Consider the following 11,298-nt stretch of genomic DNA (forward strand, 5'->3'; position numbering starts at 1 on the left):
GGAACTCACTCTGTAGCCCAGGCTGGCCTCAAACTCAGAAATCCGCCTGCCTCTGCCTCCCAAGTGCTAGAATTAAAGGCATGCACCACTACCACCGGGAGCCAGGCATTTTCTTTGCTTAAATTCACTCCAACCTTGACTAGATCCTGGAGAGGGGAACCTTAAAAATTGTTTTATTTATCAATGTGTGTGTTGATGCAGGAATGTGGTGGGTGTGCACATGCCGTGATGCACCTGTGGAAGTTTGAGGACAACTCTTGGGAGTTCTCCTACCTTGTTGAGGTAGTCTCTCTCTTGTTTCTGGTACATTGAGTATCATAGGCAAGCTGGCCCTCAAGCTTCCAGAAGACTATCTTATCTTCATTTCCCCTAGGCATGCTGGGTTTACTGATATGTACAGTGCATCTGGCTTTTATGACTTTTACTTGGTCCTGGGATTTAACTCAGATTATCATGCAAATCCTTTATGTGCTAAGCCATCTGTGGCTCCTGCTCTTTTGAGACAGGGCCTCAGTCTATATCTCAGGCCTGGAACCACTATGTTCTCTACATCCCAGGCTGGTCTGTCCTCAAGACAATCAGTTCAACTTCCCAAGTATCGGGATAATAGTCCCAAGCCCCACGCCTGGATTTCACAACTTCTGCTAAGACAGGATATTTACAACTTGGCTAGGCTGTCTCTCCATAATTCCCCTTAGGGACACAGAGGGTTTCAACTTCGAAAAATTGCAGGTGATTGCTCAGTAAGAAAATGCCATTGTTACCATTTCTGATTGTGTCCCCAAGTTCTCTCCCGGAGGAATCTCCCTAGGGGGAGTCTTTCCTCTGGCATCTTTTTCATTTATTTTTCAGTGTCTTAAGGTTTTCATTGTTTATTGTTTCACTTCCTTGGTTAGGTTTATTCTAAGATGTATGCATGTATGTGCATGTATGTATATGTGTATATGTATATGTGTATGTATGTGTGTGTTTATGTATACATATGGCAGTTATGAATGCATTGTTTCCTGCTCAGTGTGTTTGTATTTGTATATATAATGCTAATTTTTCATCCAGCTACTTTACTGAATGTATTTATCAGCTGAGGTTTTTCTGGTGGAGTCTTGAAGGAATAAGAGACTATGGAATGTTCAGCCCTAAAAGAGGCATGTATACTGTACCCCAACCAACCACACCCCCCAGCTCAGGAATTTCTCCAGAAGAAGACAAGGAGAGAGTATACAGGTGGAAGATAATTACAGGCCACCTTCCTCTGGACACATCAGGGCAGCTACTTATAGGAACTTGGAGCTATTGTGACCATATGGATGAATTCTGTTCATGCCCAAGCTGGACACAAATCCCAGCACGGAGAGGGGAGTTGGCTCCCAGTTCTACACCTAGCAGTGGACCCATAAGCAACTGTTAGCTGCTGGGGAATGAAGGGCCACTCTTGTCTCTCAGTGCGGCTCCCGCTAAGTCAGCCATGCTCCAGTAGAAGCTCATATACCCAAGAAATGTGAAGCAGCTAGAGTTAACCTCTGAGGGTGTAAAGAAACAAAAAGGGTGCTCGCTTCGGCAGCACATATACTAAAATTGGAACGATACAGAGAAGATTAGCATGGCCCCTGCGCAAGGATGACACGCAAATTTGTGAAGCGTTCCATATTTAAAAAAAAAAAAAAAAAGAAAAAGAAAAAGAAACAAGAAGGAAGGGGTTATATGGATCTGTGAAAAGTTTAGTGTATGAGGGGAGTAAATATAAACAAAGCACATTGTATGGCACTCCAAAGAACTAATAAAAAATTAAAATTAAAATCAGAATCCTAGGGACTAGGGTTGTTGCTCAGTGGTAGAGCCCTTGCCTAGCACCATTGGGGTCTGTACTCAATCCTCGCCACTGGGAGCAAAAATGAACCTCTGCAGTGAAAACTGAGTTCCTTGACCGTCTCAATGCTACCCAGTTATTCTCTGCAAAGTTCTCTGGGGTTGCTCATCACATTTTGAAGGGAGCGGGCGACTCCCCGACACAGGGCTGGAAGTATTTTGGTAGCCATGGGACTGCATGCTGGTGATAGATACTGGCAGAGGCTGGCAGGCACGGAAGGATTGACTCACGGTGAATCACTCCAGCAGCCTGTGTGGCCCATGGTCGAGCTAGCAGCCGCTGACAGAGTAGAGGCAGATCTTCGGCTGTCCCATGAGAACAGGAAAGGTGAAGAACTGGGAGATGAGAGTCTGTGTCCGGCCCATGTGAGTATGGACTCAGCCTGGCTCAGGGCTTTGCAGGAAGCTGTCACAACCGTTTTGTCTTTAGCCATTAGTGGGGTTGCTGCAGGTCCTACCCCTTGGTTAGATATGCAGCAGAGCACTGGGATGGGGAGAGGAAAACAAACGTATGTTTGTGTGGTCTGCATCCCTGTCACCTTGAAATGCTCTGTGTATCACAGCTTCAGTCTCTATGTAAGTCTCACCTGATACACCTTTGTCCTTTTTCTCCCTCAAAATATCCTTTCTTGATGACTCCCCTCCAGCCCCACAAGATAAGATCTCACTATGTAGCTCTTGCTGTCCTGGTACTCACTATGTAGACCAGGCTGACCTCAAACTGCCTGCCTGTGTCTCTGGAATGCTGGGATTAAAGGCATGTGCTACCACCACCTGGCTCTGATGATTCTTTGAGTTTTTTTTTTTTTCCTGTGTTAACTTTAGAACCAGCCTGCCACAGCAAACTGCTTGAGACTGAACTGAACATGTATCAGAATAAGGAGAATTCACCTACTCCCAAAGCATATCTTTTGAGGTATATGAATGTATCAAGATTTTTAAAAGTAATCTTTAGTAAGTTTTTTTTAAATATTTTTTTATTAACTGTAGGTATTATCACTATTTAGTGATCTTTCTGATGATGAAAAAGGATTTTTAATTTTAGTTTTTTTAATTAAAATTTGTCATTGTTTTGTTTTGAGGTGGGCTACAATGGAGCTCATAGCCCAGGCTAACCTCACACTTGTGGCAATCCTTCTGCCTTAGACTTCCAATTGCTGAGAAGACAGGTTTGGGCTAACATACTCATCTGTAATGGTCTTTCCCCACTTAACACATTTCTTTGTTGGTTATTGCTGATTTATGGAAACTCACTCCCATTGCCTACCCATGGTGAGACACTTACTGAACTTCCTTAATCTAGTGAGTTACATGACTGTCTTTGGCTTATCTCAGCATACATGATATCATCCTGACAAAACACTGTGTCTTGCTTCGTGTTTTGTATTTCTTCCTGCCTTGGGATTCACGAGTGATCTGATACACCCTCCCTGCTTTTCTGTGCTCAGGAACCAGATGTTGCATGTACATTTACGACTGACTGAGGATGTCATAGAGTTCCCATCAGTGAAGCACAAGGGCTAGAGATGATTTGTATGTTATGAGGACTTTCTATGTTTGAGAGCTGTGGGCAGTGACAAGCAGATCTAGTCCCGCTTCAGGGAAGGCTGAGGCAGGAGGATCAGCTGAGCCCAGGAGTTTGGTAAAAGCAACCTTATCTCTTAGGGGTATGGGGAGAAAATAATGAAGGGTTATGGAAGAAGAGTAAGAGATCATATCTGCCTTAGCCTTGGAGGGAGGGGTGAGCAATGGAGGGGTCAGGGCGGGCAGGTGGGAGAAGGGGATAGGGGATGCTTTGGAAGAACATCAAAGCCTTGAGTCCATTAATATTTATTAACACCTCTCCCTTCCCAAACAAGAAAATAGGTAGATTGTTAAAGTTACAATGGACTGCATTCTGATCATCAGATGTTGATTCGAAAGGTTTTATGGTAGCATCTCACATTCTGGCCTTGGGCAGCCCTGAGACATCAATGGAAGCAGGGCAAGGAACAATGGCTAACTATTGGCTGAGCTAGCCGGTGGGAGGGGCTGGCTGGTGAGCCTGGCTGCTCTGCTTCTGGTCAAAGTTTCCTGGTATGGCTCACCCACTTTGATTGTGCCTCAGGTACCTCTCTTCTCTGGGAACACTGGCATGGAGGACTTAGCTGTGGAGGAAGGCTGGCTGCTTCTCCTTGCCTCTGTGCAATCATCTAAACCAGTAACTCCCCAGGGAAAGGCACCCCCTCTCAGGATTGGGCTCTGGCTTTCGATCCTGTTGTTAGTTTTGGGAACGTTTCAGGAAGTAAAACTGAGCTCAGCAGGAAGAGTTATCTGTCTATTTCCAGAGAATGAGATTAAGGCCCACCCCCTTTAGAAGTCCTGGAGTCAAAGGTAAGGAACTTGGTTTTGTAATGGTGTCCCCTAATTACCTGTTCCCACAGGTCCTTAGTCCTCCCAGTTGCCGTCTCTTTTTCACATATAGATAGAGACTTTATGAAATGTCTAATGCAGTTGGTGGTGTAAGAGTTGAGCAAACAGGGACACCTCATAAAAATACCAGGAAGCCAGGAATGTCCATTAAGCTTAAAGTCAGGGAGCTTCAAAAGGGTCTACTGAATAAACATCCATCCCCAGGAGATGCCCTGATTGCAGGGAGTAATACTTGGTTCCAGGAAACATCCCCACCTGCAGTGAGGGGCAGATCTCTCACCCTCCCCCCATGTGCCTAAGGCATCTCCTTACCTGGGGTACAAAGGGCAATGGAAACAAAGAACAATGAATGAACTCCACCAATGAGAGATAACTCATGCTGTAAACTTAAGTTCTAAAAGGGTATAAAGAGTGTGTGCTTTTGTTCCTCGTGGTCGCCTTTGCCCCGAATGCAGGATGACTCCAGTATACTGGATCCTTAAAAACCTCTTGCTTATTGCATCGATCTCTGTCTCTGTGTCTTTTTGAGTGGGATGACATCCTGGATGTAAGACTCGGCTCTCCGAATCTTACATCATGGTGGATTGGCCAGGAAGGTCCCCCTCTCGCAGGACCAGTGACTGGAGATCGGAGAATCGTGCTCTAGCAGGTACCATGGTTGTTCTGTGTCTGTTTAAACATCTGTCTGACTTTTTGAATCTGTGCTTTTGATCTGTTTGGCCGCAGCAGTTCCTTGGAGGTAGTCTTGTGAGGCAGGTAGATGCACCTTGACGTCACAGACTACAAGAGTCCTGGATAACACTCTGGACTCTGTCTGGGAAGTAGAATCTGAAAGGGTTCGATTCCATCTAGGGGTGACGGCAAGGAGGCCACTACCGAGTTTCGTTTGTCTTGGCAGCTTTGTGGTATTATTGTATAGTCTGGTTTATCTGGCCCCTGCTTTGTGCAGGAGTAACTAGTTCATCTTGGTGTGGCTGGCATGGTGGAGCAACTCTGTCATCTGGCTTTGATTATCTGTGTGTGCAGGAGCACCTGGTGTCTATAACTGGGTCCATGGAAGGGTTGAACTGTGTGTGGATTGTCTTTCTCTGTGTTCATGGACCTGATAAGATCGAGCTGTTTGTGTGGTAATTGTTTCTCTCTGTGTTTCTTGGTATGTTGTTCTATGTTCTTGGACTTTAGACTGAGGACTTCCGCCTCCCCCCCCCTTGACCAATGGACGGATGTTAAAGCTAGGGCAGCGGCTGCAGTGGTGGCAGCAGGCAGGGTGGGCGTTCTTGGGGGTGGTGGTGGCAGCAGCAGCGGCTGCGGGGATGCTCTGCTCGATGCCATGGACAGCCCTTGGCACTCCCGGCTCCAACAGCTGGAACACAAAGTAAGCGGGCGGGGACCCCTAAATTATAATTTTAAAGCCTTAAGAGTCATGCCTTGCCTGTGTGCCTCCTCTGGGAGAGTGTTTATGTGAACAAATGAATGCCGGCCCATTTTTCTATTTAGATGAATGATTGTAGGAGTGTGTAAAGAGTTGCATGAGAGTGAGATATAGCTTGCTGGGAAGGCCCGGCTAGACCGAGAGAGCCAGATGGCGGGCTGCCCGGACACACTTCACTGGCTCCGGAACTGCTGGGAAGATCCTGCGAGAAATGGAGTTTGCCAGTGGATTCATTCTTTATAATTCCCACTAGTAATATAAAATTATTACCCTGAGAGTTAAAGTTTATATTTTATTTCCTTTTCCTTTTTTTTCTTCCTTGGTTGGGTGATAGCCTGGGTGAGGAGACTCAAGTGCTCCAACGTTGGGTCATGTGATCCAAATGACAAGTTGGAACTAAGAGCAGCTCTAAGGCTCCTTGCTGTGGCAATTACAGGCTAGTCTGTGTGATAATTGCCTGCTTTTAATAGATAATTTAAGAGTTTGAGGCTCTAAACAGAGAGCCAAACAGAAGAGAATCAAACAAAAAATACATATCTTGATGATACTAAAATTTTGTGTTAAGATTTATATATTACAGAATATACAGCCTTGGTGAATTTCCTCTTCAAACATGCTAAACTGGCCTATCTGAACTCCAGACTTCAAGCAGATCCAGTCAAAACATAGACATTAGGAGACTGATAAATCCTGTTTTCCTGCTCCCACCTCCTCACGGTATCTCAACGGCCCATGTTCAGCTTGAAGACGTTATGAAGAGTCGTCGACCCAGTTCCCTGGGCTTTGGGGCTAGAGAGGGTTATTAATAGGTTGTCTTTCTAGAAAATATAAAATGGTCGTATTTGGAACAGGGAGGAAATAGCCAGAATTAATTGTATAGAAAATTTATGATTGTTACTAGGTTAAAGTCATACATTCCTATTTGGTACAGAATTTATTTTGATCATAATTTGGAGAAAAGAACCTTCTGATAATATTTACCCTGTACTGAAAATGATTTGTTTGATGCATAGATAATTTAAACTAGAAGCATTGTGTGACTAGAATTTGATCAGGTATTTGAGTATTTCTTTAGATACACAGTTTATTCCCAGAAAGTTTGCTTTAACATTTATATCATTAGTTTTGAGTTTTGAATTCTATGTTTGTAGTAGTAATTGGTAAAAGTCGAGGCTTGTGTTATAAACCATTTACATCTTAAACTGGTATGCAAGAAATGAGTAAATGCTTTTAAAATAAGAATTTGTTGATAAGTTAGGTGCACGATAGTGTTCTTATTGACTGACAGGTAGCTAATACAGTTCTGTTGTGCATACTTAAACACCAAAAGTGAAGTTTTCTGTATCCACTTAAGAAATTTCTGGTCTTTGTGAGTGGGACAACATCCTGGACATAAGACTTGGCTCTCTGAATCTTACAGTAGTCGAACATGTAGTTGGATACCTTCCAACATTTTGGCACAGCCCTGTGGTTTTATCAAACTGTACAAGGTTTATAGCTAAATAAAAGGCACTAGAACTGGGTTTGGTATGGGATTCTAGCCCTGCATTATTGTTGGGAAATCACCTGAACGAAGGAGTTCAAAATCATGTCAGATGACAGCAATTTCTCAAAGTCCAGTGAACAATAAAAGAAATCGATTCACTGAAATATAATAATAATAATTGCTTTATCATATTTACTTTATTAGCTTTTGGGGTAAAATCAAGAGTAAAACACATTATTACTATGAATAAAAACACACTATTTTTAATTTAAGGTGTCTGTGAAAAGCATTTAAATCATTACAGGATGAGACAACACAAATCTTGTATATTTGGCCCAGAAATTCATGGGATATGCTTTGTAGAGCACACAGTAGGTCTCCAAGACATGGAGGAGGTGTATTTTGTATATTCTGGTGTGTGAGATCACAGTAATGCAAGAAGAGAGATTATGGTTTATACCAAGCAGTATAAGCCGTTTGGCCAAATGTTTGTCTCATCTCTCTGTTTTTTCCTGGTGTGTACTTACTTAGGAGCCAGTGTGAACCTACCTGCTTAACTGTGAGCAAGATCAATGCTTGAAAACAATTACTCACTGGTCTTTTCCTTGCTAACCACTTGCCAGGTGGTAGAGCAGGTCACTCAGTGGGCTTACATTTGAAAGGCCAGAGGCTGAGAGCAATTCACCTATGTTTAGCAGGGAAGTAATCATTTAAATTCACACAAGCCAAATCCAGCAGAGAACTGAGGTATCTGATACATCATCCCCGGAGACTCCTTTGAGGGTAACCAGTCTTTCTCTTTCTTTATCTTTGCTTCACTCTAAGGCCCTTGAACATGGACAAGACATTTTTTTTTTTCTTAAGCATTTGTGCTGTTCACTAACAGAAGTTTTGGTCCACAGAAGAGTTGGTTCTTCTAATAGTTTGTCTTTTAAATGGAAAGCAGCTGTGTTAAGTATCTGGAGTTTGGTGTTTCAGGACCATGGGTCATTAAATGTCCGCTCTGTGCTCTGTGGCCTGTGTGCCAATGCTATTTCTTAAATACATGTTAACTGGTCAAACTGGTTTCTTCTTGTTGTTCTCTTCGGTTTCTCTTCCTAGACTCTGGGAGTTAATTAAGGCAGCTGGATCCTGTTCTGAATATTTGTAGATTCTTGGTAGCCACCATAGCCCAGGACCCCTCCAAATCCTAACCCAGCCTATTGGCAATAGGAGCGCTGGCTAGGTTGTGTGCCTCTTAGTTCCCTAGGGGCAGCAGGATGCCTGTAAGGAATAGGTGTTAGAAACCAAATAGAGTCTTATTCTGCTACTGAGCAACACTACTGTGATCTTCACTGTTTCCCGATTATTACATGTAGTTGTACTATTATTGTGTAATTGGTAGGCATAGTATTTGCTTCTGGAATTTAGAGGGACAATGCAGAATGTTTCTTGGTTTTCAGTTTTAAAACATACAACAGGAAGGTGGTGGAAGATTTTAGGAAAATGGCAGCTATGAGCTTTGGTCAGAAAGCCGAAGGAGGCCCACAGTGTTAGAGCCTGCTTAGGGTGGAGATAGAGAAGGAATGGCATGTACTTCCGCAAAGCAAAGCTTCAAGGCCACATGGCTGCACTTCTGGAAGGTAAGGGACGGGAAATCTGGGAAGGGAAAGCACAGCATCTTGTCAAAGGAATAATTATTCCACCTATCTCATTAGTAATATGATTTAAAGCTGGGAGCAACTCACTCTCCTGAGTGATGGATCCTCCCTTCCTGAGAGGTCCGTCTCAATTGGCAATTGACCCTGCCCAATGTCAGGTATCTCTACCGAGGCCAGAGATTTTTCTCCTTGTGACTAGAAGAAAATGGTTTTCTTTTCACAGCCTTTACTGATGCTGTGCCAATTAGATAGGTTTCTCCCTCTCCCTTTTTTTTTCTTTTATTCTGAATTGAGGGTAGAATCTATGGACTCCTAAATGCTGGGTGTGGACTTTACCACAGAGATACACTTCCAGGGTAGTCGTGAAGTTACTTGTACGTGTGCACGCATGTGTCGTATTGTGTATGGAGGTCAGAGGACAGCCTTCAGGATTCAGGTCTCTCCTTCCAGCATGTGGGTCCTGGCCATCCCACTCAGGCTGTTAGGTATGGCAGAAAGCATTGTTGTCCACTGAGCCACCTCACCTCCACCCTACTGGGAAGTTTTAAAGATAGTCTTAAAGATATTTGCTGTTAGCTGATTTTAAGTTAACATTTTTAATGCTGAGAGGATCTGTACTAAGGAAAACAGATTCCTAAGCCAACCCTAATACACATGGGAACCAAAAACAGTACTTCAGTAAGACTGGCGTGGACTGAAGATACTGTCACGGTTGAAGAGGAAAAAAAATAGGTATATGATTTGGAAGAAGTGAGCCTATTATTTGAGCACTAATTCCCTATTTGCTGAATAGATGTGCAAATAAAGTTTAACTTTACTGTTTTTTTTTTTTTTTTTGATTCTTGGCATTAACTGTACCTTTCTGTTATTTAAATGGTCCAGAAGGCTCAGAACAGTGCTGAGGGAGACTCATTACCCTCATGTGCACTGACTGATCAACAGTGCTGGAACTGCAGAATCTATACAATTTCAAATTTAATTTAACTCCTCTTTGTTCTATAATTGGGAAAATTAAACCCAATTCAGTCCCAGAAGAGGTCTCTGGCAATGCCTGGAAGTTCTGGTGCTCATGATGGTCATGCTAATCAACACACAACTACATTAATGAAAAGGATGGTCACCCAGCAGATGGGCGATTATCTTGGGAACAGGGTCATTTGTATTCCCTGTGTGGTTGATGCACATGTCCCCTTACGTAGCTGTGATAACAGTACTATAACACACTTATATTTTGGAACAGGAACTTTTTTTGTCTTGTGTCTCTCAAGACAGGGTTCCTCTGTATAATAGCCCTGGCTGTCCTGGAATTCTCTCTGTAGACCAGGCTGGCCTCGAACTCAAGAGATCTGCCTATCTTTGCCTCCTGAGTTCCTGGGAATAAAGGCGTGCTCGACCACCACCCAGTGAGACAGGACCATTTTTTTTGCCATTAGAATTTTAAATTTCATTAGGACTTGGCGTTCAGTGCTTTATAATTGTTGATCCATCCTTGGGTAAATCTGTCTGATTTACCAAAGAAGAGACGTCTGCGTAGGGAGGGCAGGCTTCATGTAGGCTTTTTAGGTGCAAAGTGACTAATTGGCATCTTAAAGATTCACTTCACATAGTAGGTCTTCAGTAAGTGTGTGTTAGAAAATGTTGAGTGAAAGGAAGAGGAAGAGCAAGCAGAAGGGGGATAGCGTTGAGATGTGTCTTGTTTCTCGCCTACTCCCTCAGCGTTCCCCAGGTGCTTGAGCAGGCTAAGCAGACGCCCTACAGTTGGGCTGTGTCCCCAGAGCCCTCTGGTCCTCCTTGGCTTACTTGTCTTTTTTTTTTGATCCCATAGGTCTTATTATTTCTAAAGCTTGGAAAGTATTCCAAGGTTCAGAAGTTTGCTGTCGCTGCGTTGAGGTTGTATTACAAGGGGCTTTGAGCAATCCTCCCGCAACCCTCAAAACCCTCCTCTCCCCTCCCCAGCTTGGTTCTGTGTTCTCCCATCCTGTTGTTCCAGATCATTCTGAGTTGTTCTAGTGGCTTGCGGGGCACTGTGACTGGGCCCAGATCTTCTCTCCATTAACTGTTACTTGTGTACACTTGCGACTAATTTTCTGGGCTCCGATTTTCTTGTTTATAAGATAGGAACAGTAAAATGTTTCCCTCAAATATAAGTGTGAGCTTTAAACGGTAGGATGAGCTTTATACTATACTGGACATATATACTAGGTGATAAAAAATTCTAGATCAACGGGGAGCGGTGGAAGCACGCCTTTGATCCCAGCACTTGGGAGGCAGAGGCAGGTGGATTTCGGAGTTCGAGGCCAGCCTGGTCTACCGAGTGAGTTCCAGGACGGCCAGGGCTACACAGAGAAACTCTGTCTCGAAAAACCAAAATAAATAAATAAATTCCAGATCATAGTTTATTTACCCTCCCTCCTCCCCTCCCCACTCCTCTTCCCCCCTCCTCTCCCCTCCTTTCCCCTCTC

General features: G+C 43.6%; 1 protein-coding gene and 1 non-coding gene across 3 annotated transcripts in view; both read left to right on the top strand.

Moving 5' to 3' along the window:
• The window catches only part of Scaf8 (SR-related CTD associated factor 8), a 307,179-nt gene that overhangs the window by 229,395 nt on the left and 66,486 nt on the right, over positions 1–11,298 (top strand). The window lies entirely within an intron of this gene.
• Positions 1,546–1,652, top strand: LOC116079302. Its single transcript, XR_004113875.1, has one exon. It is a non-coding gene; the product is annotated as a U6 spliceosomal RNA (small nuclear RNA).

This window comes from Mastomys coucha, unplaced genomic scaffold, assembly GCF_008632895.1.
Source record: "Mastomys coucha isolate ucsf_1 unplaced genomic scaffold, UCSF_Mcou_1 pScaffold5, whole genome shotgun sequence".
Taxonomy (NCBI): domain Eukaryota; kingdom Metazoa; phylum Chordata; class Mammalia; order Rodentia; family Muridae; genus Mastomys; species Mastomys coucha.